We start from the raw sequence: 7,669 nt of genomic DNA, 5'->3' as shown, positions 1-7,669 counted from the left end.
TTCAACATCCAACCAAGAAAAAGAGAGTTTTGCTACTTTTCATCTCATTCCCAGCTCCTTATCCTAAACTTGGAAAAGCCAGAAACACAAGTGAGTGAATTGAGAGGTCAGAGTGAATAAAACCAACAATATCCAATTAAACCTGACTGCAAAGAACAGATGCTTTAAATTGAATCTAAGATGAATCTTTTCAAAAATATAATTTGGACAGGAATTTTTAACACTGGAAAATTAGGGTCATCTATTAATACCCAAAAATGGCTGTAAAAGCAATAGGATTCATGTTGGTTTTAAAATATATCTGCAATTTCTCTGACAATCCTTCTATCAAAGGATAGAGCCCATGTCCCCTCTCCTTGTGCCTGGCAAGCCTTTGTGACTGCCTCAATGAGTGAAATAGGGCAGTAGTGACACTGAGTGACGTCTAAGGCTAGATCAGACAAGGTATGCAGCCGGACTGCTGGCTTCTCCTGGGCATTTGCTCTTGGAGCCTTCAGTTGCCATGAGAGAGGTTTGGCTACTCTGAGGCCACTGTCTGGAGAGGCCACATGCAGAGATCATATTGAGAGAGAGAGAGAGAGGCTCAAGAACTGCAGGAGTACAACTCCAAGGAGATGTAAATGAGATGAGTGAGGTACTCACCTTGTATGAAAAATTAAAGGGGGAATACCAAAAAATCCCCAGTAATCAAGATAAATCATATTTTAATGTAATATTTTAAAAAATAAAAACCAATGAAAAAATTCACAATGAATAAAATGCCAACATCTTAAATAAAGACAGGATTAGCATTGTTGGTTTTTCTTTCACTTTGGCTCAGCAAGGCACTCATACAGATTGACTCTAAATGACACAAAGAAATGATCTGGGATGATGGAGATATTCTACATCTTGGTTTGGTTGGTGTCTACCCGAGCATATATAATCGTCAAACCTTATTGTACTGTCCTCTTCACATCTGTGCGTTTTATTGTTTGTAATTGTATCCTGTGCATATGTGTTTAGAACAGTCCTGTGATCCAATTTAGTCTATCAGATGCTGGAGGAAGGTTTCAGGAGGTTTGAGGGAGAGTTTGCTTATTCTTTAGAAAGAAACTGTGTGTAAAGGATGGTCTCTGAGCACTATTCTGTGTGAACCTGAGAGCTGGAACTGCTGTGGCTATCTAGTGGCCAGCGTGGACGTGAAGCTGACGTGTGGAGATAAGCAGAGCTGAAAGAATCAGAGAGAATTGGGGTCCAAGCCCTCGCTGAACTAGGCCTGATCAGTGCATTTACTCTGGACCTTTCCTGTTACATAAGCCACTGCCCTTTTTATTGTATAAGCCAGTTTGGATTGGGCTTTCTGTTACAGATTCAGAGAGACATACAGAGAAAGCAGTACATAGAAACAATTAAGCTGTAGAAGCTAGGAAGAGCAGAAGCCCTGAGGCACACAGAAGTATAGTGTAGGCAGCGTAGAGCATCTCCTACCTGTCAGGCACTGTGCCTGCACTGGGGAAAGGAAAGGAAACGAGATAGACAAGATCTCTACTCTCATGAAGCCTACATTCTAGCTAGGGGTAGGGTACAGGAAGGGAGCCCACAATAATTTTAGTGGTAAATGCTAGAAAATAATACCAGGTAATGTGAAGTGGATGGGGCCACTAACTTTTATTGGATAGACATAGAGGTCTTCTCTACAGAGGTGAAATTTGACCAAAGACCTGAACGAGGGGAAGATGCTACCCATCTGAAGCTCTAAAGAAAAAGCTTTCTAGGTAGAGGCACATTCCTGGAAGATAAAAAGCAGATGGAGTGAAAATGCCCTAAGAACTTTAAAGTTCATATAAATCACCCGGAGATCTATTAAAAATGAAGATTTTGATTCAGTAGTTCTGGGGTGATGCCTGAGAGTCTGCATTTCTAACAAGCACCCCAGCCATGCAAATGCTTCTGGTTTACACACCACACCTGGAGTACTGCTCCCCAAAGTGTGGAGCAGCCTGGTCTACAAAGAAATTAAAATGTAACCTTGAAAACCCTTCATAGTAATTTAACATTCACACAACATCCAAGCATGTCATCATTTTTCTAGTAAATCATTTTTAGTGCATTGGTCAGAGACATGTTAGAAATTAAAAAACAAAAACCTGACCTTTACAGATGGTTTGAGAAACACTGCCCTAGGCCTAGAATATCACAGCTGAGGAGGGAACTATTCCATCTACTAAAACTGCAGAGAAGCTGGGAACATTTAAAATCCCAGGTACAATGGAGAGTGGAAATAAAACATCAGGTGCAAAATCTGGGTATTGGAACCACCACCATTACCATCACTACCACCACCATACACACGTACAGATACATGCACACACATACCAAAGATACACACACATATGCAGTTTCCATATATAACTTATAACTCCAGGCAGCAGACATCTAGTTCTCAGGCAAATACCCAGAAATGTCTTCTCTAAAATATCACATGGTTCTGGAGCAAAGACTTTCTCATCCTGGAAGGTAGGGCCTCCTGAGTGCAATGCTGCTCCCTCAAAAATGAAGCACAAGTCAAGGAAGACTTGACTCAACAAGTATTCCTACGTGTATAGAGCCCTGAGCTGCTGTTCATTGCCTCATCCATAAATATGAGCAGATAACCAGGGATCACCAGACTTTGGAGGAACCATTGTAAACAAACATTATTAGAGGTAGAAGGAAAGCAAGATACATAAGGATGGGGGTACACTGAATTATAATTACGGTAGAATTGCACAGGCTGCAAGAAAGCCTAGTCTCTAGAGCTGCATCCTCTGAAATGATCTTCCATTTCTCCCTGTGTGCTTGTGTTATGACAGAAAAATGTCACATTTCTCAGTGAGACCTGATTGTTCACTGTGGAAAACTCTTATCTTCTGTATATTACTAGCCATCTTTTAATAAGTTCCCACTAACTGAATTAACCTTAGAGTGTTCCTTGAAACTTTAAAGTGCCTGTCTAGTTCATTGTGAATGGCTTAATACATTATTTCATCCATTTGAATGCTTTTAGTTGCAGATAACAGAAAGTCCCATTTAAACTAGTTTAATAACTAAAGGCCATGTATTGACTTATACAAATGGAAAGACAAGGATGCAGGGGGTTTCAGGTAAGATGTAATCCAGTGACTCAGTGGAGTTCAATTTTTTCCCTTTATTCTATTTTTCCCTCTATTGCCATCACAAAGAAGGAGTAGTACCTAGAAGATACTGTGCAACTCGAACAAGTTATTTTCATTATCATGTTGCTGACTTTCTTTTTTTTTATTGCAGGATATTATGGGGGTACAAACATTTTGGTTACATGTTATGACTTTGCCACACCCAAGCCATGATTTCCCTCCTACAATGCTCACCATGCCCATTAGTTGTGAGTTTACCCATGCCCATTCCCCCAACCTCCCAATGAATATTACTACCATGTAAGCACCTTAGTATTGATCAGTTAGTGTCAATTTGATGGTGAGTACATGTGGTACTTATTCTTCCATTCTTGTGATAACCTCACTTTGGAGGATGGGCTCAAGGTGCTAGATCACCATCATTTTTTGTAATTGAGTAGTATTCCTTTATATACATATACCATATTTTGTTAATCCACTCATGGATTGAGGGGCACTTGGGTTGTTTCCACATCCTTGCAATAGTGAATTGTGCTGCCATAAACATTCAAGTGCAGATGTCTTTATTATAGAATGTCTTTTGTTCCTTTGGGTAGATGCCTAATAGTGCTATTGCTGGATCAAATGGTAGTTCTATTTTTAGCTCTTTGAGGTATCTCCAAATTCTTTTCCACAGAGGTTGCACTAATTTGCAGTCCCACCAGCAGTGTATGAGTGTTCTTATCTCTCCACATCTTTGCCAACATTTGTTGTTTTGGAATTTTTTGATAAAAGCCAATCTCACTGGGAGTAGGTAATACCTCATTGTGGTTTTGATTTGCATTTCCCTAATGGTTAGAGATGTTGAACTTTTGTTTTTATATGTTTGCTGGCCATTATTCTGTCTTCTTTTGAAAAGTTTCTGTTCATTTCATGTTCCCATTTAGTGATGGGGTTGTTTGATTCTTTTTGTTGATATTTTTGAATTCTAGATACATTCTTGTTATCAGCCCTTTATCAGATATGTAAAGAGCAAATATTTTCTCCCATTCTGTAGGCTGTCTGCTTCGTTGAAGATTAGATGACAATATGTGGATGGTTTCATCTCTGGATTCTCAGTCCTGTTCCAAAAGTCTATATCTCTGTTATTGTGCCAGTACTATGCTATTTTAGTTACTATAGCCTTGTAGTACACCTTGAAGTCTGGAGGACTGATACCTTCCAGTTTGTTCTTTTTTCTTAAGATGGCTTTGGTTATACAAGGTCTTCTCTGGTTCCATGAAAGTGTAGAATTATTTTTTCTAGATCTATAAAGAATGATGGTGGTACTTTGATAGGGATTGCATTAATTCCGTAGATCACTTTGGGTAGTATGGACATTTAACAATGTTGATTCTGCCAATCCATGAACAAGGTAGATTTTTCCACCTGTTTACATCTTCTATAATTTCTTTTCTTAGTGTTTCATAGTTCTCCCTGTATATGTCTCTCACCTCTTTCATTAAATATATTCCTAGATATTTAATTTTCTTTTAGGTATTGTAAAGGGTACTGCATTTTTTGTTTGAATTTCGACTTGAGTGTTATTGGTGTATATGAATGCCTCTGATTTGTGTTTATTGATTTTTGTATCCTGAGATTTTACTGAATTCATTTACCAATTCCAGGAGTATCTTGGTTGAATCATTGGGGTTTTCTAGATATAATGTCATATCATCAGCAAAGAGTGAGAGTTTGATCTCCTGCCCCCATTTGGATGCCCTTAATTCCCCTCTCTAGTGTAATTTTTCTAGCAAGGACTTCCAGCACTATGTTGAATAGAAATGGGGATAGTCGGCAACGTTGTCTGGTTCCAGTTCTAAGTGGGAATGGTTTCAATTTTTCCACATTCAGAAGGATATTGGCTGTGGGTTTATCGCATATGGCCTTAAGAATTTTAAAGTATGTCCCGTCTATGCCTATTTTGTTCAGAATTTTTATCATAAAGGTGTGCTGGACTTTGTCAAATGCTTTTTATGCATCTATTGAGAGAATCATATGGTCTTTGTTCTTGCTTTTATTTATGAGGTGTATTGCATTTATAGATTTGCATATGTTGAACCGGCCTTGCATCTCTGGGATAAAGCCCACCTGGTCATGCTGAATTTTTTTTTTTTTTTGATATGCTGTTGGATTCAATTTGCTAAAGTTTTGTTGAGGATTTTTGCATCTCTATTCATGAGGGATATTGGTGTGTAGTTTTCTTTTTTTTATGTCCTTTTCTGGCTTTGGTATCAAGGTGATATTGGCTTTATAGAATGAGTTGGGGAGGATACCATCTTCTCAATGTTGTGGAATAATTTCTGTAGTATAGGTATGAGTTCTTCTTTGTATGTTTGGTAAAACTCGGAAGTAAACCCATCTGGTCCGGTACTTTTCCTTTTTGGAAGATTTTTAATTGCTGCTCAAATTTCTATGCTTGATATTGGTGTGTTCAGGAATTCTATTGACTCCTGGGTGAACATAGGGAGGTTGTATGTTTCCAGGAATGTTTCAATTTCCTCCACATTATGTAGTTTGGGGGGATATAGGTTTTTATAGTATTCAAAGATAATGTTTTATATTTCCATGGTGTCTGTCATGACCTCTCCTTCTTCATTTCTAATTGAGTTTATTAGAGTCCTTTCCCTTCTAGTTCTTGTCAATCTAGCAAGAGGGCTGTCGATCTTGTTTATTCTTTTGAAAAACCAGCTTTTAGTTTTGTTGATCTTCTGTACAGTTTTTTTGTTCTCAATTTCATTTAGTTCTGCTCTAATCTTATTTATTTTCTTCTGCTAGGTTTGGAATTGATTTGCTCTTCCTTTTCCAGTTCATTGAGACTTTATTAGTTTGTTGATTATTGAACTTTCTGGTTTTTGATGTGAGCATTTAATGCTATTAGTTTTCCTCTCAGGAATGCTTGTGCTGAATCCCACAGATTTTGATAATTTGTGTCCATGTTATCATTTAGCTCAACAAATCTTTGATTTCCCTCTGTATTTTCTCCTTGACTCAATAGTTATTCAACAATAGATTATTTAATTTCCATGACTTTGTGAAGTGGTGAGTATTTCCGTTGGAATTGAAGTCTAATTTTATACCACTGTGATCTGAGAAAATACATGGTATAATTTCTATTTTTTTGAATTTGTTGAGGTCTGACTTATAGCCTAGTATGTGATCGTTTTGGAGGAAGTTCCATGAGCTAATGAGAAGAATGTATATTCCGCTTTATTGAGTGGAATGTTCTGTAGATGTCTGTGAGATCCTTTTGTTCTAGAGCTCTGTTTGAGTCCATTATTTCTTTGCTTATTTTCTGTTTGGAAGAGCTATCCAGTTCAGTCAGTGGGGTGTTGAAATCCTTGGCTACTATGGCATTATTGTTTATCATGCTATTTGATCAGACAGAGTTTGCTTTATATATCTGGGTGCTCCTGAGTTGGGTGCATAAATATGAAGAATAGATAATTCTTCTTGTTGGATCTTCCCTTTCACCATTATGTAGTGACCATCTTTGTCCTTTCTTACTTTTGCTATTTTAAAGGTTATGTTATCTGAAATAAGTATAGCTACCCCTGCTTTCTTTTTGCTTCCATTTGCCTGGAGGATTGTTTTCTGTCCCTTGACCTTGAGCCTGAAAGCATCTTTGTGGATTAGATGCATTTCCTGTAGATAGCACATACTAGGTTTATGGATTTTTATTCATTCTGACAGTCTATGTCTCTTCAGAAGACAATTCAAGCCATTCACATTTATTGAGAGGATTGATATTTGGGGTAGATCTCTGTTCATATTGTTGGGTGAATTCCTATTGTTTTACTCCTTGAGCCATCACGGAATCCAGGTTCGAGACTCTAACTCAAGTGATTTTACTTTGGAGAGTGTCTATTTGGCTGTTCAGGGTGTAATGCAATTCTGAGTACTTCCTGTAGAGCTGGTCTAGTCTTCGCAAATTCCATCAGTGATTGCTTGCCTGGAAAAGTCTTTATTTCTCCCTCATAGATGAAGCTTAGTTTTGGCAGGTAGAGAATTCTAGGTTGGCCATTATTCTGTTTTAGAAGATTAAGGATAGGCACCCAGTCCCCCTGGCTTTTAAAGTTTCAGTTGAGAAGTCTGTAGTTAGTCTGATAGGTTTTCCTTTATAGTTTATTTGTTGCTTTCGCCTCACTGCTCAAAGAATTGGTTCTTTTATGTTTACTTTGGTCAGCCTAATAACTATGTGATGTGATGATTGCATTTTCACATTGAGTCTCCCAGGGCACTGGTGACCACCAGAAGTGAGGTTCTTGTCTCCAAACTCCCTCCTACTGATCCGGGAAGTGTCCACTCAAACCAGTCCCTCCCCTGTCCAGTGCAGACCTAGCACAGAGGACTGGAGAGTTCAAAATGTTTCCCATTATCGTCTCTTGTCCACATAGCCTGTCATCCTGTGCCACAACTTTGCACTGACTTCAGGCACTTCCCTGCATGAGTGGATGTGGAGGTCAGTGGAGGAAGAGTCATCCTCCTGTGGGTCAGATCACACTGCCCTGGCC

Source organism: Microcebus murinus, chromosome 12, assembly GCF_040939455.1.
Source record: "Microcebus murinus isolate Inina chromosome 12, M.murinus_Inina_mat1.0, whole genome shotgun sequence".
Classification (NCBI taxonomy): domain Eukaryota; kingdom Metazoa; phylum Chordata; class Mammalia; order Primates; family Cheirogaleidae; genus Microcebus; species Microcebus murinus.
The sequence above is the reverse complement of the archived record's forward strand: the minus strand, read 5'-3'. Positions refer to the sequence as shown.